The 24,526-nt window shown below is 31.4% G+C and overlaps 1 pseudogene; it reads right to left on the reverse strand.

Moving 5' to 3' along the window:
- Nucleotides 1-23,986, reverse strand: part of LOC102668188 (pleiotropic drug resistance protein 1-like) — a 37,522-nt pseudogene extending 13,536 nt beyond the window's left edge.
- Between the last annotated feature and the right edge of the window lie 540 nt (nt 23,987-24,526).

A 24,526-nucleotide genomic window follows, 5' to 3' on the forward strand; every position in this document is an offset into this window, starting at 1 on the left:
GAAATGCTTATAAAATGTGACAATTTCATATAAAATTATATTTCGAAGTGGATCAGTTAGTGATTAGAAGGAGGATTAAATAGTCACACACAAATTCACTAGGTCTTTTTTGCACAAATAAAAACTTCCTTTTGATATTTTATTTTCAAGTTACTGTATATGGAAATTAAAAATTTTAATTAGGAGCAAGACTTTTCATCTTAATTACTCAGATAAAATAGATAATCCAACAAAAAATCTCTAAGTTATACAAATGTTCTGTTGCTTCTGAAAATTGCTGCTGGAAATTAAAAAACAAAACCTATTATTACATATTCTGGTTTTTGTTTCAATAAAAATAAAGTCTAGCGCCCGAAGGTTGAAATAGTTGTAAAAAAAATTAATATAAGATCAGAGTTGTACTTATATAAAATGAGGTTTTCCAAAACTTAAAATATGTATGCAACATGTATAAGCAATTTAGGAGCAATAACTCAGAAATTTATATTAATTGGTTCATCCCAACCGACTACACACTTATAGGATTTTCCTCTAAGATCAAACACTCTTACAACTAGTATTCTTTCTTTTGAAATCTTCACAATATCCTGATATTCTAAACTTCTACAGGTTCTACTTAGTATTCATTGCTAGCTTTTGTAGTATAAACTACAACTCAGTATTTTAATGTTGTTAGATCAATTAATATATTTATTACGTCAACAATTTCAAATTTACATATAAAAAGGGTGGATGAAAATCCAGCGTTTTAATTGAATTGAAACAAAAAATAAATCCTTAATTGAGTTGAGTTTATAAACTAAAATATCTCACTTGAAAAAATGATGCCATTAGAGTGTTCAATCTATATACACATTAATACTATGTCTTGTCTGAAACCCAACTCCCAACAATAATGGCATTAGAATGATCAATCAATAGACATATAGTATTAATTAATACTGCCTTCGGAGGACTGAAATATATATAAAAAAATAATGAATGTTGAATTTAAATATAAGTAAATTTAAATTATTTTTCTTTTATTTAATAATATGTCTTTTATTTAATTAGAGTTTTATTTTTATCAATCTTTTTTGGTCTTATGTAATTAATGTAAAGGATACTTTAAGAAATGAATTAATCTCTTCATTCCATTATAATTGTTGTATAAAAAAAATTATTTCAAAATAACTATCATTTTATCTTTTCATTATAACATTAAGTCTTTTTTTTTTTTACTTATATCCCTTATAATATTAATTAATGATGAATAAAAAAATCTATAAATGAATTAATTATTATATAAGGTTAACTTTGTAAAGTTATTGTTCTTTTTTTTTATCTATTTATTATTTGAGTAAATTACACATGTCTCCCTTGAAATTTAAGTAAATTATACATGTTATTCTTTTATTTTTAAAATCTATATAAATTTCTTAAATGTTATCTAAGACATTTAACATTAACAAGTCATGTGTGTTGACAATTTTAATTATAAAAAATTAAAATATATTTTTCATCTTTAATATACGAAAATGTTTAGAATCCGTCATTGTAAAAAAATTATCTACTTTTTATATTTGTAAAATTTGAATCTGTTACTTTTTACTTGATATTAAGGTTGGGTATATTTAAACCTACACATATATTATTATAAAAAGTGTCAAATTTTTAGAATAATCTAAGATGAAAATTATTTTAAAATTGAGAAAGAAACTTTTTTATTGAGATTATCAAAGATTAAAATAGTTGATAATAAATTAAAAAACACTGTTTACAAAAAACTTGTTAATTGTTAATGTTATGATAAGTTATTTGACTATAAAGTTAACACTGTTACATCAGTTAATATTATTATTTAGTAAAGACTTTTGACCCATTAAAATTTAGATTAAAGACTAAAAATATAAATTTTTAAAAAATAGCTATAAAAAGATTGCAAAAGCTTCTTTTTTTTTCCATATATATTTTCATACAACTTAACGTATGACCTACAATATATTTAGTTTTAAATGGATACATCAACAATAGCTATAAAAAAAATTCCCATATAAATTTTTAAAAAATAGCTATAAAAAGATTGCAAAAGCTTCTTTTTTTTTCCCATATATATTCACATTTTATTATCATTGAGATGTCACTCTTGCGATAAAACTTAACTTATGAAATATTATCATTTAATAAACTAGGATCGCCAGATTTAGTTGCTAAGTGCATAACAGTCTTATGATGAAAGTCACGGAAAAGATCTTCAAATGGGCACATAGTTTGGTATTGAGAACTATGTGTAATATCTTTTTCTCAACCTTTCAGCAAAGTTTCGGGGACGAAACTTCTTTTAAGGAGGTGGAATTGTAACATCTCAATTTTCATAAACTAGGTTAAAAAGGATTGTTATTTATAAATAAATAGAGTTTTAAAAAAATGATGAGATTTTATAAATAAATAAGGAGATATAATTATTAATTAAAATATTGATTTGAGAAAAAATAAAAAGGGTATTTTATTTATTTGTTTGATAGAGAATAAAATAAAGTTTTTTTTTATAAAATAATAAATAAACAAGAGTAAACCTAGCTATAAATAGCGTTAGGTCAGTTTTCACACTGACGGTGCCTCCTCTTTTCCTCATTTTCGTTTCTCCCCTTCTCCTCTCAAAACCTTCTCTTTTTCCCGCAACCTACAAAACCTATCTAAAAAAAATGACGATCTCGGACTCATTCACCGTTGGACCATCGTGAAATTTGAGCACCACCTTTGCAACCCAATTCCGAGAATTCTCACCGTTGGGAATTGCAAAAACATGTCAGAGATAAAAGAAATACCCTTCGCACCGTAATTTTATCTTTTCCCGCAGAAACCCAAAACAGTCTTAGGAAAACTATTATCCCAGTTTCGTTAACCGTTGGATTTTCATGAAATTTGAATATGTTGTTTGAAATTCAATTGCACAAACTTTCACTGTTGGGGTTTGCGAGATAATATTCGTGGAGGGAGAAAAAGGAATCCCATGAAGATAGTACAAATGAAGACTTCAATCCCTTTTCATTCTCTCTAACGTTTGGGAACCCTATCAGAGCAACCAGAGGAATCTCGGGAACTTGTTAGAGATGTCTCTATCGCTGTTGGAAGACACGTGAGTCCGCTTAGAGGTAAGGGATGAATTTATCGCAATTGGGGGTTAGAATGAACATGTATAGGGATCCTTAGAGAACTAAATTTGGATTTATTTTGGGATGTTTATTGAATTATAATTTTCTTTTTATGATTATAAATACAATATTATTGTGTTCTATGTACCAATTGATGTCCTGATGAGAATTGATTGATAAACTTGAGTGCTCTTGATGTCTTTGTGTTTAACCCATGAATTTGATTAATTGATTTTGATATAATTGTGAGAAACTATTTCAGGGGTTTTACACCCCATGTTGTGATAAAATCTTTTGTATAAATTGTTATGTTGAGGTTATGAAATGATGATTCAAACTGTGATTATGTGATAAATTGAACATGTGATGGATGATGAAATACATGTATATTGAGATGAGATGTGTGTATTGAGTTGTGAACTATGAACTGTGCAATCACACAATTGTAAGACCCTTTAAGGGCGATGAGTATTGTGATGGGATCCATTGTGGAAACCCGATGAGTTAAAATAATTTTGAAAACACTTGAGTAGTTGTGTATATTGCATAGTTCATAGGTAAAGTGAATATGATTCATGAGGTGTGATAACATGCTATTTTGATATTATACCATTGTGATTGAGATCGAGTGTATGTGATAAATTGTGTATGTATGTGATTGAGATGTTGTGTGCATTGAGTATGAACTATGAATTGTACAATCACACGACTATAAGTCCCTTTAAGGGCAACGAGTTAATGCTAAGTCCCTTTAAGGGCAACGAGTTAATGTTATGTCCCTTTTTGGTCATCCGATTTGAGTGTTCCTTTAAGCCAATGTTGATCCCATATGGTTGGAGCATTCTCGCAAAACACTGTGACCCTGACTGGTCTCCCTATGATCTTACCTAGTGAGAGTGACCTGACTTACTAGTGTGTGATTTGTCTTGTCATGTACTCCTAGGCACCCGACGTGGTTTTTCACTGACATGGTATCACATTGCATATAGGATTGAGTCTTAGTGTAAATGTTGTATAACGCTTGTGTATTGATCGATATTGATTGACTTGATGATATTGTGTTTTGATCCTTGAGTACGTGAATGTTGTGAAAATAAATGAAATGTGTGGTGTTGTGATGTAATGTTGTGCGACAAAGTGGTGAAATAACGTGAGTGATGCTTAAGTAAGTTGTATTTTGTTTATATGATATTTATACCTACATGTTATCTTGTTTCTCTCCATTAGTTAGGAATATGATAACTCACTCCCTGTGTGCTGTTTGTGTTTGGATCCTGTGATGATCTTGAACTTTGTGTTCGGGGGAGCAGATGAATAGGTGGATGACTATGAAGAATCTTGTGCTAGAGGACACGAAAACACAACGCTCTGATAGGATGTGACATTAGGATATAGGTTCTATATTAATTGTATGAAACTTAGACGGTCTTGTTTGAGTCAAGATGACTTTGTTATTTATTTGGACAAGTTTGAATATGATGTAAAAGAAAGTGAATGTGAGCCTTGTACCCCTTTGAAAGGCTTGTATTTAAAAGTGTTTTAAAAATACTTTTAATTAATATTTAATTTTTTTTATTCCTTTATTAATATAATGTGAGGGTAGAGGGTGTCACAGTATTCAACATTTACTTTCTTATGTCTGAAATAAACATACAAAAAAGCATTTTGTTGGGAAAAACATAAATTAAAGTTAGTCTTTATTTTCTACGTTAATTGGGACTAAAATTTTATGTGCCAAGCAAAAATCATTCCACCTGGCCTATCTAACAATTTGAAGTAAGCCAAGTTTTTAATTTGAAATTTTGTATGTGCAACGCTTGGAATATAAACTACATGGACATTTTCTTCTTTCCGAGAGCACGTATGCTAAAAAAATGTGTAGTTTAATTATAAAAACATTAATAATAGGAGTCTAATTAATAAAGAAATAGACTCGTGAGGAAGTGTTTATGTGTGCGGGAATGTTTAATATATATTCAACTTTTAATACCGATAAAAAAAAGTTTGAAGTATGTATATTTTTGCAGAGATATTTCAACGACTAGAAGCATCAATTCAATTACTAAATTGTCATCAAGACAAGTACATAGTTTTTAATTTGAAACACTGCGTTTGATGCTTTTACAACATAAGATGATCAATGAAAAGTCGCAAAAAAATTGGGGAGACGCCAAGTGATATCAATATTAGTTTAAAATAGTACCTGCAGGCTTCTGCAACAACTTGTACCTGTGTTCCATCACCAACTTCCTTAGTTATAATCTGATTCACGTGAAGTAACCTACTATATTAATTATGCCTTTTTAATTATATTTTTTAAAAACAAATCAAGTTATAAATTCAGTCATAGAAGGACATGGTATAACAACTTAAAAAAATTGCCTGCATAATAGAGAACTCTCAAAGTTGCGAATACGCTAAGAATATACTATCTTACCTCACCCCTGTATTTGTTATCTCTATGGACCTCCAAATCCTTAACCAGGTTAAGCCACACGTCCTTGACTTTACCAGGTTCAAGTGCTGCATTGACGCATCTTCAATAATGAATTCAAAGTGCTCATTCCATACTGGATTCAACTGGTTGTTCTGAACATGCCCAGCAGTTGGATTACGACCACACAATAATAGATGAGTAAAAGTAAAAAAAGCTTCCATTGGAAACAAAGGTTGCCTTACCATTATTTTACTGGTTTTGGTTCTGTCACGGAGGGAGCGTACAAATATGACAGCATAAGGATCGGATTTCCCAATTATATCTTTATTTGTTAAGTTCTTAGCTTGCACTAGTTTTACTTCTAGTATTCCAACCGGTTTCAACTCTAGATTACTGCGAGAATAAGAACCAATCACACACACTCGAATTCAAAAATATGATATTGAAATGCTACAAATATATGATATGCATTAAAAACGTGTTAAAAAAGACAAAGAAAAGGATTTGGAACGAAAAAGAGACTTAAACTCCAATCCAGCAACCATGACATTAGTTTACCATGCCTAAATTGAATGAAATAAAACAACAAGCATGTTCAAACCAAAATAATTCTTCACAAATTCTTCAACCCTTTGACCATTCTCAAGTTTGTCCCTGTTGTCTCCATATTGCGAAGCCACCAATCCATTCAAGGTCCATGCAACAGGGCAGATCCAATAGTACCACTTCCACCATATGGGTATTCTCTGTAATTGTTTTCATATTCAAAGTTAGTTCATGTCATCCACACTAAACCAGAGAAAATGTCATGCACCCTGATATGATAATGTACTGATAATTAGTGTATAATGTAAGCTTAATTTCACTTTTTCGTCTCCCTACTTTTTAAAAAAAGATTTATGAATTTAGATCTTCATTTATTTTTCACAAATTTGATCTATCACTATTTTATTTGTACAATTTTGATCGTTCCATAACTTATCATCCAATTTTAATGAAAGATGCGGCATTACATTAGAGTGTCATGTAAGCATTTCCGTTAATAGATGTTAAATTATCAAATGAACCCAAAATTGCACAATTAAAATACTGTGAGATTAAATTTGCGAAAAAATGATTAGGGGATGAAATTTGAAAAATTTAAAAGGTGGGAGAACCACACTTGTGTGACATTGTTTTATAACATTTAAAGAGAAGATATAAGCAAGGTTGTAACTCACAGATAAGGGAATAATGAAGCCTGAGAAAAGACTCCACATTGCATAGAATGCACTGGACAATATGGCAGCAACATGTGCGTTGGGGGCAATGGCTAGGGTCATCATACCATAGAAGGTGAAATATAAGAAAGTGAAGTACATGAAGAAAAGATACCACAAGAACTTTGATGTGGTCCAATCGAATCCCATCATGGCATATACTATAATTCCATACATCAGGATCTGAACCAAGATGTGGGGAAGTTCAATAATAACCTACAAAAATAAACAAGTGTTAGAGTTCAACTCTTACAATTCATGAATAGCATTTTTTTTTTGTTTTTAGTTTTGGAATATGATTGGTAGAGATAAACAGAAATGCTACCAACACAGTATCTAATTAACACACTCTTTTTAACACTTTATTATTGACAAAAATTTATTAGAAAACACAGAATTTTGTGGTTTTTACTTTTTATTTAATGAGCTTCTCACTATTTTATAGTTTTTTTTTTTTTATCAATTTTAACCAAGTAGACATTGTTAGAAGAAGTGCGTTAGAGAGTGTGAGTAACACTCCTCAAAGAAACAATGTGTCATATGTCTTGTCTTCATTTTACATGTATTGAAGTTAGTACTTTACCTGTGCAAGTGCGTATGGCAAAGCTGAATACATTGCAGCAGCTCTCTCTCTGTAGAAGACGGTTCTCTCTACCGCTATTATAGGCTGCACCGAGGCACCATTTTGTACTCCAATGAAGGTAAATGCAACATACATTGAACCCATAGCATTGAAAAGATCTTGCTCTTTTCTCCTGTGATTTTCATTAATTTATAGTTATGAACCTACTTGGTAATAAGATTGTATAAATTCATTTTCACATCACTAATTTATTTATTATGTCAATTTATTGTTTGCTTTCACATACCTTTTCAGGCCAATTAATGTCCCAAAATATGATCCCAAATAATAATGCTATTAGCATGGTAAATAAGAGTCTAACTGTTGTATATGATGTGTTCCTCACGGTTCTCATTACAATTGCAGCTGCTCTAGCATCAAGGCCAGAGGTTGGCTCATCCATGAATATTATTGATGGGTTGGCTACTAGTTCAACTGCAATTGTAAGCCTCTTGCGCTGCTCGGTTGAAAGTCCGTTCTCTCCTGGCAATCCAACAAGCGCTTCTCTTATTGAGGTAAGCTCTATTAGCTCTATAACTTCCTCAATGAACATCTGCACCTCATAAAATTGAGTTCAACTTGATAAATAAAAGTACAAAATGGTGAGGACCGAGTTGTTTTCAGGTTTAAACTCATGAGTTCCATGATTCCATTCGGAAAGAAGAAAGTTGTACCTTTCTAGTTGCGTGATCAACTTCACGGGGTAACCGAAGCCATGCAGAATATAATAAAGATTCATAAACTGTAACATTAGGTGAGTGGATATCAAATTGTTCACAATATCCTGAGATGCGAGCAAATGTTTCTTGCCTCTTTGGACACCCAGATATTGTGATACCTCCTTCAATATATCCACCAGTTTTGCTTCCAGCTAAAACATCCATTAATGTAGTCTTACTGGCACCACTTACGTCCATCAGAGCTGTTAGTACTCCAGGCCTAAAGACACCACTAACACCCTTCAAAAGTTCTAGACGTTCCTCAAAAACTCCTTGCTTTTTCATTTCCTACAATCAAATAAACACTCAAATATATTTTAAATATAATCAATATATACCATACAAATAGAAAGGTTACATCTTTTAAAAAATGTGTAAAGTACCTGTGGCATGTCTACAAAATATTTGATCTCATCAAATGTGAGAGATAGAGGTTGAAAAGGAAGAACCATACCCTTCCTTCCACTTCTGTTAGCTTTATCATCACTAACTCTTCCAGAAAAAGATCTGGATGATAAGTTTGCTTCTTCTACAATCTTTGTTTCTGACTCATCATCAGATTCAATTGGTTATGAACATAATAAAAAAGCTCAAGCTAAAAATTTAGAAACTATAACTAGAGCTCAAGGACTCATCAGAAGAGATTTTTCCATTTGGTAACTGAATCAACTCTTCAGCTGTTGAAGCATTTCTCTCAATCAATTTCTCTTGGGATAGCCCGGCTTGATCCTTTCTGAATGCTGCACAAGATCCAAGTAAGTCTTTGGTGGAAAAAGAGATCGAGTAAAGTTCTAGGCTTAAAAGATAGATGAAGATTGAAGAGAGTACTTACGACTTAGATACTACAAAGCCAAGGTAAACAGGAAATTATACAAAAATACATAACCAATTAATGCTCCTAATCCAATCCAATACCAATAAGCTTCTGGGAAAAATCCACGAGTTTTCAGTATCAAAACTCCTAGTGTTTCATTGGAATTATGAGTAACCTACAGTAATAACAAATTATCTCATGAATATATCATTCCAAGGCTCATTATTTCTCACGAAACTTATTCACCATTGGAAACAAAGAGGATTGACCTTTCTCCAACTATGACCAAGAAATTCATTCACAGCTATAGCACTCTGTCCATACATCAGTGGTGAGGACCAGTAACCCCACACAAACCATTTGTGCACATTCTCTGGAACAGAAATATCATGATAAAGGTTCATTACACTAATCAACTTTGAAGTTACACTATACCATTGATTCGAAAAACTCTACCACATTTTCTCTTGGTCCTTGGTACATAATTTGGCCATCTGTTAGTTATCTATGACTAACTTTTGTATAGAAAAGTTTTACAAAATGTATACATTTTTTTCAATTTATGATTCTTTTTGTATGATTGTAAATATTTTCTTGTTTAGTTTAAATATTGCTCCGTAAATACTCTCCACACAGAATTATTGCAAATTTCACTTCAATTTCAAGTAAAAAGAATAAAAATTAGAAGGTGCAACAGCTGATGTCTCGCTAAGCCTGACACATGCGCTTAGCGAGTATCATCCGCTTAGCGAGGCATCAGCTCACTTAGCGAGTAAGAGGAATCACTACTAAAAAATAAGTTTTAATTAACATCGTCTTATTAACATCGATTATGATAAGAACCGATGTAACGTAATACGCGATAACATTTTTGAAAATAAAATATCTTTATTAACATCGGTTATTTTAATAATCGATGTTAATAAGACGATGTTAATTAAAACTTATTTTTTAGTAGTGATTCCTCTAAGATATTTTATTGCCACCACTTATTACATCAATCGCGTATTTTTTCCTCTGCAAACTCTTCCTGCTAAGTTCTAAACGCTCTTTCTTTCTCTCTCTCTCTCTCCATGTCTCCGTACTCGCTAATTGACCAGTTGCCTCGCAAAGCAACAAACAAAAAAATCCGTCGGTGTATCTGTCTAAATAGCTATATCCTCCCCTTCTCTCTCTACCACCTCTATTTTCTCTCTCTAGGGTTTCATCACGAACTCTCACTCTCGCTTTTGCTCTGCTTGTCACGATTGTAAGGTTCCAATCCTCGCGCAAATTGCATCACAGTCTGTGATTGACCGAGTTTTGATTCTTCCCCTTCCACAGGTTAGTGAATTTTGACTCTTCCCTGCCCTTGCTTTTGTTAAATTTGACGCTTTCAATAATTTTGATGTGTGTGAGAGTTTTGATTCTTCTTTAAAGTTGTTGCTCCTAGGAGCTTGGAGAATGTGAGACAAAGCGAAGCGAGGTGGGAATTTCATTTTTTTTTTAAATTGTGAAAATTGGTATTTGGATAATTAGGGCCTATTCCATGAAGTTTGAATTTTGAGTTATTTTATTAATTTTGTTGATTTTCATGATTACTTGAGCATTTCTTAGTGGAAGCCATTTTGCATTTTTGTCAAGGACTATAAACTGGTAGAGTTTTGAATGGTGGAAATTGTACCTAGCTGGCTTGATAGGATTGTTGTTTTGAATGGTGCAGGCTAAAGGATTGTTGTAATCACTAGCACAAACCAAATGTTGTTGTAGGGTGTTGAGGTTTATTTCATGGCAGGCTAATGTTGTTGCTTGATGCTTGATGATAGTTGCTATGAACTTAAATGCCCCGCCGGTCCGGAGCAAGATGAAGATTTTGAGAAGATACATGTTGAAGAGTTTCATGAACCTAAAGAATGCATAGAAACTGGAGCTGATATAGCATGCCGATTACCCTTCATATATAATTTTTTGTCTTTTTATCCCTCTTTAGCATCATGAAAGTGATAGTGTTTGTTGGCTATGTGCTTGGTGGCTTGGGCTAGGACTACTGTGACTGTTGTTTCCCAAATTATTGGATAAACTGGTGAAAATTCTTTTCATGATGTAGTTTCATTAGGTCAGATTGTGACTTTGTCAGCTTGCAACCTACATGATGATGGGATCCCATTTTTTTTATAATTTTAATTTTACTAGGGATGAAGTGATGCTTCAAAAAAATATTCTATGACCAGTCAGTATAACATACTCTATACTTTCTTTGTTTTGGTGTATAATAAATTGATCCATCCCGATATAAACATTTAATGCTTGAATGACAGATAGATGGATATATCATAGACTATCCATACTCTATTATTTGCACAATCTCATGATCTCGCTAGTTTTTTCTGGTATAATGATTTGAACATTTGATATTAATGCTGAACACAACAGCTACCATCACATCTAATGTAATTAGGTGCTGGTTAATTTGGAAATATATATCTTTCTGTTGTGACTTTCTGTGTTGCTGTTTGTGTAATGCCTACGTACACTCTCCTGGTTTAGTGAGAAAATTTCGTTTAATTGTTTGGTTTTTTATTTTTCGTTTTGAATAATTACCATTCCGAACACTAGATTCTTCATTAAACTAACAATGTAGAGGATTAAGTACCGAGCGCTATTGTGAATTTCTAGGGTGTGGTAATCTTGAAATGTGTCCTTTCCAAAAAGTTCCAAAACTGAAAGTTCTGAAATCTCCCCTGGCTAAGTTAGTGCTTAACATGTTCGTTTTTTAATATAGCTTGAAGCATAGTTCTTGCAAAGATGGATGCAAACCTTGATATCATAAACACTGGATACAAATTGTTACGTAGGTTCCTTTATTACAATCTGACATGACGTAATATCAAATTATATTATTTTTCTGGGGCTTGCAGTTTATATTTCTCCTTTTTCTTTGTTTTTAAATCCTAAAATCCACTAACACGTTACCCAAGTTTTAACTTAAAATAAAATGTTCTGCAATTACCAAATATATTTAATTTTAAATTTAAAGCTCCTTTTTAACTTCAAATTTTAAAAATTTAAAGTAACTTTTAAGTTCCAAAAAAGTCAGGCCAAACACTTCCTATGGAATTACGTTGATACCACAGAAGCATCAGCGATTGCGTCCAATACTATGCCCTTTTTTGAAATATTCATATATTCATGTTAAAACTTTATTTCAACTATTGGGCCTTCCCTTTCGTATGCTTGCCCTTTAACTTTTGCACCATTCTTTTTTCTCTCTAACCACATTGTCTTTTTTAACTATTAGTTGGAAAGAAACAACAACAAATTTATTTAATTTAAATGAGAATAATTTTAAAATAATATTTTAAATTAATGAAGAGGTGCAGATAAGAGTGTAATTGTTACGAGTAAATATTCAAAATTTAATATGAATTAATATCACCCATTTATAAATAATTAAAATTAATAACGAGATGCAGAAACTAAAATGTTCTAATATTCTAATATTTTGACTAGCAAGCCTCATATTCATGTTAGTTGGTAATACTGGATTTGGAGATCTTCTTCATTATTCTTGTGGTCATTGGCTTGTTGGGTATTCTAGTTTCTGTAGTCAATCAACAAATGTTCATGCATAATTAGTTGTCATTTATCAAGGTCTGCTTTTAACTTGGATTTATGGTTTTACTCACATTATTTGCGAAACAAATTTCATGACAGCTCTAACCACACAACCAATTTCATGAAAATTAAATAAAGTTGCACATATGCAGGAGAGGAATACCTTTTGTATTTTTGTTACTTGAGATTTGATAGCATAATTAAGTTTGTTAGCAGTTGAGCCTGTTTCTGTCTTGTTATTTTAATGAGTGATGGTGGTAATTGTTTTAAATACTTCATTTTGCCGTCTTGCTTGTTGCAATAAAGAAACTATGGTTTATGATTAAAGATGAATTTAGGGTAATTCAAATTTAGGCTTTGAATAGTAAAAATTGTTTTCCATCTATCTTGCAATTCCTTCACATTTTGAACATTTTTCCGTGTGTTTAAAAGAGTATAATCAAAATAGAATGAAAATTATATGTTGTGTGGCTGATTTTAAAATTTGCAGGTTAATTTTTGGTTTATTGAAAAAACTGACAACATATTAAAAAAAAGTTCTAAAAACAACATCGATTTTTTAAAAAATCGATGTTGTTAGTGACAGTTAACATCAGTTTTTAAAAAAACCAATATTGTTAGTGTTAGTTAACATCCGTTTTTTAAAAAACAGATGTTAATATGTAGATTTATGACTCTTTTTTTCATAATTTTTATCATATAACATCGGTTATTTAAATAATCAATGTTGTATTTATTAGTTAACATCAATTTTGAAAAATCGATGTTAACGATATTACTTTCAACATCGGTTAATAACTGATGTTCAAGGTCTTAAATAACCGATGTAAAAACCTTATTTTCTAGTAGTGAATCTTAAAGGGAATTTGTCATGCAAGCACGCCCCCAGGGCGTAATCAGCTTGTCCAGCAAGTCATTTGTCTCTTCTGGCGCTTAGCGCGCCTAGCTCGCTAAGCCAAAGTTCACTAATTCGCGTTAAGCGCGCTTTCAAGGATAGAAAGCCTTTTTTAAAGCCTGAAGTGGAAAATCAGTGGGGAGAGCGTAGAGAGTGCGAAGAATAAAGAACAAAAGGCACAAAACAGAGCAAGGAAACAAAAACCTCAACTTTCAAGAGGATCTTAGGTTTAGGAGTGATTTTTAGATTTCTAGAGGTGGAGGAGGCATCCACACCACTGTGTAATATATTATTTTCTCTCAAAACCCACTTCTTGTCTGTAAAAGGTGCTGCCTTGTGATGAAAGGCTAAACCCCTTTTGTTGGGAAATTCTGTTGAGAACTTGATGTAAATTCTTATCCTATCTATTTAAAGTTGTTTTTATGTATTCAATGTTTTTATCTGTGCTTAATTTCTGTAGAAGTAAGCTTCATGATGATAAATCAAGTAATTTTGATGATGCCAAAAAGCCCAAGTGATTTATTCAAGACTTTAAAATCAAGTATCAAGAATCCAATCCAAGATTCAAGATTCAAGATTCAAGAGAAGAAATCAAGAAGCAACAAGTCAAGACTTCATATAGGATAAGTATTAAAAGAATTTTTCAAAAACCAAATAGCACAGTTTTGTTTTACAAAAGAATTTTCTCAAATTTTCTAAGTTACCAGAGTGATTACTCTCTGGTAATCAATTACCAGTTGGCAGTAATCGATTATCAGTGACCAGATTGGTTTTCAAAATGTTTTCAACTGATTTGTAACGTTCCAAAATGATTTTCAAATAGTGTAATCGATTACACTATATTAGTAATCGATTACAAGTGAATCTAAACATTGGAATTCAAATTCAATTGTGAAGAGTCACAACTTTTCATAAAATGCATTGTGTAATCGATTACATCATTATGGTAATCAGTTACCAGTGAATAGTTTTGAAGAAAAAGTTAAGAATTATAACTCTTAACATGATTTTCTCAAAAGTCATAACTCTTCCAATGATTTTTTAACCAGACATGAAGATTCTATAAAAACAAGACCTTGGCATGCATTCTACGAGATTTTTTCAAGTATCCAAAAACACATATCTCTTTCAAATCTTTTCTAACCATTGCCATTGTTTTCTTTGCAAAAACTCTTGCCAAAAAGCTTTCAAAACTTTGGTTTCAAAACTTTATTTTTCTGCAAGTGGAAATTCTGCAGAAAACAAAAGTGTGCTATCTTTTCTTCCTTCTCCCTCTTGTCAAGAGAATTCAAAGGACTAACCACCTGAGAATTCTTTTGATTCATTCTCTTCCCTTTAAACAAAAGATTTCAAAGGACTAACTGCCTGAGATATCTTTTGTTTCCCCTTACAAAGATTCAAAGGACTAACCGTCTGAGAATTCATTGTCTTAACACATTAGAGCGTACATCTTTTGTGGTACAAGTAGAGCGTACATCTACTTGGGTTGTAATACTAAGAACAAGAGAGAGTACATCTCTTGTGGATCAGTTCAAGTGGAGAACCCAACATTTTTAATTATCTGTTTTTACACCCACTTGCTCATATTTTCTGTAAGTAGCAATTAGAATAGAAAACATCATTGCTTTTATTCATGATTTATGTTTCTTTATACAAATGCATGTTTATTGAATGATACTTCACTAAATGAAACAAGTTCCATGAGTTTGATACTCAGTTTCTTATCGTTATATTATTACTTGCACGACTCAGTACACTTGTCGATAAGATTTCGCATTATAGTACCAAGTTGTTGTCGAACACATGCCATATATCAACTAATTCATTATGCTGCCATTTTCATTAGATCTCATCCTTGTCTTCCTTTTCACCTTTTTATTGAGTTGACCTCCAACCATTCTCACAAGCCATTGAGGCTTTCCTATTAACAATACACAACATTCCATTCCTACTTCAAAAAGTTCATCCTAGACACACCATGTTAATTGAAAGTACTACTTATTTTACGGACATTATTGTCTACTTTGTAGTGATGGTTCTTCGCAGTTGTCCTTTTCCCACTAGACTCTTTGCATTGCTCAAGGTACTAACTCTGTTAGCTAGTCCTCTACTACTGAATGCCTCATTGGTAGTGATGGTTCTCACAGGGCTTTGCAATACTCCATTGGCAAAGTTACAGCATAAGTTTTTGACCAAACTTTTGGTAGCACAAGATGAGAGATTCAAGGCTGGTTCGGAGGCTCTACTGAATATATATGAAAGTGTTGAAGTTATATGCATGGGAAATCCATTTTAAAAATGCTATAGAAAGCTAAAGAAATATGGAAATCAAATGGTTATCTTTAGTGCTATTACAAAAAGCATACAACATCATTCTCTTTTGGTGTTCACCTATTTATTGAGTAAGATCATTTTGTATGCATAATTAAGCTAGTTAGTTTTTACTCCTCCAGTACTTATTTTATGGATATGTTCCTGTTACATTATTTATTTTAAAAGCAAAAGATAATAAATATGTTCCTATTAATTAATAAATATGTTCCCCTTAATTTATTTATTTTAATAAATAAATATGTTCCTGTTTGCATAAAAGAGTATAAAATGGACAATAATCTGATTTCACGCCAAGCTCATATTCAATTGTTGAATAAACTAATTTACCATTAAAAAAATGGACGACAAATTAAGAAATACCTATCAGGATATCCAACAAAAGGTGGTATATAATGGTTGTTGATGAGAGATATTATTTTAAGATAAAAATGATTATAAAAAAATTTATTTATTTATTTAATCATAATTTATTATGTATTTAAAAATTATTATTTTAAAGTAATTTTAAATGATAACATGAGATTGAATGCCATGTAAAACATTTCTAAAGTATCATAGTACACACGTTAAATTCTTTTTAATTTAAGTTATTAAATGATAAATTTTGTTACATTATTTGTGGTTAAATACATACCAAAAGCTCCCAGCCTTTGAACCAATTTCATATCCTCTCACGTTATTGACCGGCTTAATTTTCTACCCTATAAAGCATATTATATTAGATGTGTAGTGGCATATTGCCAATAGTGGAAAATGCAACTTAGACAAGTTGAGGAATGAAAAACAAGAACTCACTAAGCAAATTTTTAGGAGTATGCTATGGAGTGCAGGAACTGTGAAGTCGGGGTGTAAGCAGGTGCGGGTTATTTTCAAATCCAAATAGACTTAAATTAATTTAAATAGTTTAAATTGAATAATTTTTGTTTTGGATCAAATCTAAATTAATTAAATTGGTTGAATTTGGTCTGAGACATGAAATCTATTGATCCATTATTTGTATTACCTTATTATTATTATTATTTGTAATATATATATATATATATATATATATATATATATATATATATATATATATATATATATATTTGTTGTGTGTGTTTCAATTTTAAAAAAATTAAATATTATTGATTATTGATTACATAGATTTATTAACTTGAATTGAATAAATATTGATGTATTATTATCCTTTAAAATCAAAACGACAAAAATTTTATTAATTGAAACCACTTAAATAAAAATATTTTAAATTTATTTAAAAAAATAGGCTTGATAATATCTCATTAATTTTGGTAAAAAAAAATGTTACAAAACTATCCTGATGTAAAAAGCGTAAGGTAAAACAGGTGAAAAAAAACAAGGGTACATATGTAACAATGCATATGACCATGCATTGTTAGATTTTCATTATTTTGTTAAGCTTGCAAGTATTTGTAGTGGTACCTGTCTGCTGCCTTTTGTTTCTATTGATTCTTTTATTTAGTCTAACTTCAACTTTAGTTAGTGATCTTACTTTTGTTTTTATTGGTTCTTTTAGTTTAGTCCAACTTTAACTTTAATTATTGATTAGTGATGCTCACACGGAGTTTGTTCTTTTCAATTTTTCTTTTCGTTTTACCATATATACTTCCACGTAACAACTTTCACTTTTCACATTGCAGTTTTCGTCCTTTCACATCTAAATTTTGAAATTCTTATTAATACTAATTAAGCCTCTGTGATAGACAGAAAAGAGAATCACTAATCATTGTACATGGTTTGAGACCATGAGTTTATAAAGTAATTTTGAGGAAATTTTTTCATCATTGTACATGTTTTGTGACCATGAGTTCAACCCTACGTTTACGTTTAACTACATGACCACCTGAGCGAACTCGTAAATTATTATATTTTATTTTATTATCATCATGCACTACATGAAAAAAGAGAATAAACGGGAGTTTTATTTTTTCAACGTTTTATTGTTGATATAATAATATGCATATCAACTAGTTAAATATAATTTCAAATTATTAGTTTCTTAAAAGGATTTTAAAATTGTGACTTTATATAATCGGTAACAATAAATCAATCATTCTTGACAATATGCCACAATTATTACAATGACAATTTTATAAAATTATGATTGAATTTTTGTTACTTGCTAAAACATTTAACCTTTATTTCGTTTAGTAAACTATAATTTTATATGTTCTTTAGATAAAAAAATAATTTAATTTGATGTATTTAGTTACATTGATTTCATTAGTTGTAAGAGTTCAAGTAATAAAAAGTGCATATCTTATCCCTTGAAGTGAGAAATAAAAAACAAAAAGTCTGAGTGATTCTAAAAGAAATGATTTTTTAATCATGTTAATGAATAAGATAATACAAAGAAAAATAAAAATAAAAACGTAATATTATAGAAAAATGTCATATGAATATTATTATTTAAAACGCACAAATAACGTATCAATGGAGTTGAGATGGAGGGAGTGTCTCTTCTTTATATTTCGCTTATTGTGATGTAGAGGGAGTGTGCTCTTTCTTCTACTTCTTTTGTATGATGCAATGTCCATGTGAAAGCTTGAATGTTCATAAGTTTTATTATAAGCTAAACAACCCACATTAGTTGATCCACATAATCAAATTTCTCACACTCTTACCAATTTTACCTAATATTTAGGTACTGAACATAACTTACATTAAGCTCCTGCTATTTTACTATTGCTTTTCATTAAAATAATTTAAGAGAAATCATAGTAAATTTTAACAAGTGAAAAATATTTATATGTTATGAACAAATTAAAAATTATAATAAATATGATCTTTAAGACAAGTTTTAATTATAGTTTTGATCCTTAATAAGTATTTAATTTTTAATAAATTTTTTCTTTGTATTGAGTTTTAAATAAAAAATAATAATTTTATTTTGGTTCTTAACAAATTTCTTAGTTCATGATAAATTTATAAATTTGATGTTTACTTCCTGATCATTTTTTTCATTCATTATTAGCTGGAACTAAAATAAAATTGGTTAATTTAATAGGGAATAAACAAAAATTCGCTAATTTATCAGATATTAAAACAAAATATCAAGAATAAAAAATAAAATTATTATTTTATAATTAAGTAATCAAATAAAAATAAAAATTGATTAGAGAGTAAAATCAACTATTTTGTAAAATATTTAAAGATTTTATCAGAAAAATAAAAATTGATTAGAGAGTAAAATCAACTATTTGAAGATTTTGAGTTTGTTAAAAAAATATTTCAACTTTAATGTCTTGTTTATAAAAATAAAAATTGATGTTGTAAAAAAAGTTTCGACTTCAATGTAAAAAAAAATTCGTAACATATATAACAATTTTTAATTCAAAAGTGGTAGTAAATATTATGATTTATTCATTTCTAGATATTAATTAAATTTTATTCTATATGATAAATTAAAACAAAATATGACCAAATAGTCGTTTGACCGACCCAAAAGACATCACATGCATCACATTTCTTCATAGAACCAAACAAAGTCAACTGTAATGTGCTAGCTAAGAGAGACTCGCGGCCACGTGAAAAAGAAAATGGAGGATTGAACGAGTAGTTGGAATTTAATGTACTAAAACAAGGTTATGTTGACTTGGAATAAGCTATACTCCAAACGAAAACTCAGTCTTCGTATAATCTTAGTTTTCGAGTAGAAAAATAAAATAAATGGTGTTTGCTGAAAATGTGTTCCAAGTGAATTAGAATGGCGAGATGAGAGGATTGGAAAACAAATGTTCGTTTTTGAGTGATGGATGGGTTGTTGAAGTCTGCAAGCTGCTGGGACCGCTATCAATGCTTAATTTTGCATATAGTGTTTTGAATTTGGCTATAAATATTAATGTTTGGTTCCTCAGTATTTCATGTATAAACAGTTTTGAGTAGAATATGGAATCATGGATGTGGTTGTTGAAGTCTCCAAGGCTTAATTTTAATGTGATAAGACCAGCAACCTAACACTAGCTTCATGCAAATTTTAATGCTCTGCTTGCAACTTTTGGCGAACCAAAAGTGCATGTACTGAAGGGGTCTAACACAAGGACGCCAGACATTCTCCGTCATGTCAAAAAAATATATTAAATAAAATAATATACAAAATATTTTTAAAAATATTAAATAAAACAAAATAAAAAATATAAATTAAAAAAAACTAAAAGAAGAAAACATATATTAATTCATTATATAATTATGGTAAAGAACTATTCATGGTTTAAAAAATACATGTAAAAAAATTAAATCTTAAAATAATTTACGACTTCAATCAAAATATTTTTTTTACGATTTTAGAGACGTTAAAAAAATTATTATAACTTTAAAGTTGTATTTAAAGAATGAAAAAAAATGAAAGTTATAATTTTTTTTCATAATTTTAGTGTAAAAAAAATATGTTACAACCTTTAGTTCAGAAGATATAATATTTGTCACGACTTATCTCTTTTGGAATATTAATTTAAATTTTATTCTTATATGATAAATTTGATTAAAAAAAATCCTTGATTGGTCATTTGGCCCCTTTGGGTCTCATGTGGTCCCAAAAGCTTTTATATGTGCATGTTTGATTTTGTGTTGGAGAATTGATTTTGAATATATTTTTACTTGTTTGGTTTGATGTTAGAGAAGAATTCATAATTAATTGTGAGTCCATAATTTATTCTAGCTAGGTTTAAGCAACTTTAAATAGATTCTGTATTGGATCCAAAATTTTGTATTGAATTTTAATTTATTTTTAACTTAATTTTATAATAAAATATTTAAATATAAATCACATCACTTCAAAATTAATTTTATTAACACCCAACCAAACACACTTGAACAACCCATCTCTCATGCAAATCAACATTCATTTTATAACACTTTCATTACGCTATCTCAGGTTGTGCCCAGTATTCATTTGAATTATATTGGAACTCTCTGCAAACATGATTTATTTGATTTTTCTACTTCATGTATCAATTTTATTGTTTAGGTTTTTCTCTTTAAAATGCATTTTGTAATTTGTAAAAACCTTTAGACTTCAGTGAAGGGGATAATCAATCTTAGCAAGTAGTTGACTGGAGTTAGATAATATTGAATAAATTTAATTTGAATAAATAAAATTAATAAACTAAATAATTTGTCAATTAAAAAAGAATACACCTTAATTATAGTAATAGAATTATATAGTTTATATCATTTAGAACTTACATATATAATTGGTATGTGTATCCAAAAAAGTTTAGAAATCATAATCATATAAATTAGCCAAAGAAATCTTGCAAATGAGTTTGTTAATTGGATTACTAAAAAAAATTAGTTTGTCAATGGGGTGATTATAATTTGCTTATTTATTAGTATAAGACAAAGCAAATATCATCTATGGAGAGAATGAGAGGGATAGAAAGTGTGTTGTGGGTGATTATAATTTGTCTCACTTAGCAGATGTCAAGCTAAGCGCATAAGGCTCACTTAGTAAGACACCAGCTGCTTGAATTTTCTCTTCTTTTAACCTGAAATTGAAGTGATTTCAATATTAATTCACAAAATTGGGAGTACCTACTGTATAAAATCAAACTAGCATGAAAATATGTACAATTTCTACAAAAAAAGAACCATAAATTGGAGGAAATATGCTAATTTTATGAAACTATTCAATACAAAAGTTAGTCATAAATAGAGACTAACAAACTCCCCCAAATTTACAGTTTTGCTTGTCCTCAAGCAAAGAAATAACAACTTACTTGTCTTTAAGTGACAAAATTCACAGTGGTTAATCAAAAGATGTGTTTGTTCTAAAGCATTCAATCACATGACATAAGTGGGAAGCAATGTTTCAACCAACAACTCTTCATAAAGATATGCAGAATTTCCAAGATATGAACATGATTATTAAGTAACACAAATGAAATAAGCTAGCAAGCAAGACAAGTAACAAGGAAGGTTCATCAAGCCAAATCCTCACGGTCACTGTTTCTCTCATAAGCACAAGTGTTTAAGGCAATTCTTCAAATCAACAACCAACATAAGTCTCAACTTTTGCATTTCATCTCATGTCATACAATCACAAACACACAAATTGAATCTGAAAGACTTTCTTGGCTTGTAATGAGGCTGGACTACAAACAATTCATGGTTTTTCTAGGATGCAAAAGCTTAGGTTTTAGGAGAGCATTCATCCTTAGATCAACTTTTTTCTTTCATTCCCAGCTTCTATTGAAATGCCACATACATATAAGGCACTTAGCTTAAGTAACAGCACACACAAAATTTTATTCTTGAAACTTCTCTTTTTTTATTTTTTATTTTATCTACTACTATTTTTCAGGCTTAAGTGTGGGCAAAGCCAAGCTTAAGCGTGATCAGGCTTAAGCGTGGATTGAACTAGGCGTATGCTTGAGTAAGCTCAAGCATAAGTTAAGCCAGACTTAAGCGAGATTAAGCTTAAGCATTGGTTGAATCATGCTTAAGCGCCAGTATGAAAATATACAAAATGTGTTATGCATGCTTTTCGAATGACTTTCAATTGGAATTCCATTATTGTATAAGCCTTATGAATTTTTTTGCTAAGAAAATTTTAATGTTATGTTAGGAAAATTTACTTTTACTTAATTGTGATGGACAATGAATAAAGACTTAACAAGATTGTGAACCTGATGAATCATTAGACTTAGTAAACCTTAGATACCTTTGCACATTGAAGTACCTTCTCAAGAGTTGGACTTAGAATAAGCCTTAGGACCTTTTCTTGGAGAATATGAATCATGACAAACCTACATAATCCTAAGAGAAGGATAGATTGCATAAGACTTAATAAAACATACGATGGGATATTTGCTTGGGGTTTGTGTTGTGCTTGAAATAGTTTAATTCCTTGGTTGGAGGGAAAGGAAGGGGAGTCCTATTTTTCTAATGGTGTGAGAATTGTGGTGGACGCGTTATACTCATGATACAACAAGGTTGCATACATTTTGAGGAATGCAAGACAAATTATAGACGCCAATTGGAGAAGTAAGAATGGAAGTAACCGCTTAGGAATTTCTATTTGGGTTAAGCGTGGATAGTGCAAGGTGGGTGGGGTTAGAATAATCACGTAGTGTGGTGATTTTAGATCTTTGTGTTAAAGAGTCGAAGGCAAGACTTCAAGCTCATACTTTGTTCTCCAATCACTGCCAAATACTTGTGATTGAAAAATTCCACGCTTCAAGAAGACAAGTTGCGCAACCATCGCTCCTCACCACATCGGCCCACTAACCTGCCTTCACCGTCGACCCACCACACTCACCCAAACCCAAGACCCAAGCCTTTATACGTCCAAAGAACCCCAGATGAAATGGCCCTCCACCGTGAGAAGGGCCTTTGCTACAACTGCGATGAAAAATGAAGCCCCACTCATTGTTGCAAAGGTCGTGTACTGTTGCTCATAGCGAATACCCCAACACCAAAACAAATTGATCCCAACCCAGAACTCTCCCCTAGCTTGGTGCCGAAAACCACCCTAGAACTAGAATCACTTGCAGACTCCAACCCTCCTCACATTAGCCTCCATGCACTTTCGGGTCTTCCATCATTGAGACCTTTCGCCTCTTCGGTGTTATCCGCCATAAACGCCTCACTATCCTCATTGATAGCGGCAGCACCCACAACTTCCTCCAACCGCGAATCGCCCAGTTCCTCCACCTTTTCACCCAACCTACTTCCTCTCTTCACGTGCTAGTTGGTAATGGTTTAGTGCTCGACTGTAACCAAATTTGCCCAAATACACCTCTCACCCTCCAAGGCCACCCTTTTATGGTCACCTTCCACCTACTTCCGATTAGTGGCACAGATGTCGTATTAGGAATTGAATGGCTCAAGTATTTTAGGCCAATAACCGTTGATTACACCTCCTTTATTATGAATTTTAACCACCTGGGCCAAGCCGTACAACTTCATGCAGATGTTGTAATTAGGCCAGAACCCGCCTCATACAAACCGGGTCAACCTCAACCCTGTTTCACCTGAGCCTCATACCCACGACCCAACCTGACCCACAACATCATCTCCCTCACCTGATTTCAGCCATCAAAGCACTCCTCAACCAATTCCAACAACTTTTCCAAACACCTTTCCACCTTCCGCCGTAGTGAGCCATAGACCACCATATAACCTTCCTCCCCTCAACCCCTCCAATGAACGTCCAGCCATACCGCTATGCACACTTTCATAAGAACGAGATAGAAAAGCAAATCTCTGAGCTTAACTCCACAGGCCTTATCTAACCCAATAAAAGCCCATACTCATCACCAGTCCTCTTAGTGAAGAAGAAGGACGGAACCTGGAGAATATGTGTTGATTATCGTGCGTTGAATTCGGTAACCGTTTGCGATTGCTTCCCGATTCCGACAATTGATGAGCTACTTGATGAGTTAGGGCACGCCTCATGGTTCTCGAAGCTAGACTTACGCCATGGCTTCCATCAAATCCTTATGCACGAACCTGCTGTTGAGAAAACCACGTTTCGCAAGCATCAAGGGCACTACAAATACCAAGTGATGCCATTCGACTTATGCAAAGCACCATCTACCTTTCAAGAGGCCGTGAACAGCTTTTTAACTCCGTTCCTATGCCGTTTTGTTGTGATGTTCTTTGACGATATACTGGTGTGTAGTGATTCCTTATCATTGCATATCCAGCACCTGGAAACTGTGTTTCAAACATTGCTGCAGGGACAATTCTATCTTAAGC

The sequence above is a fragment of the Glycine max genome, chromosome 16, assembly GCF_000004515.6.
Source record: "Glycine max cultivar Williams 82 chromosome 16, Glycine_max_v4.0, whole genome shotgun sequence".
NCBI lineage: Eukaryota > Viridiplantae > Streptophyta > Magnoliopsida > Fabales > Fabaceae > Glycine > Glycine max.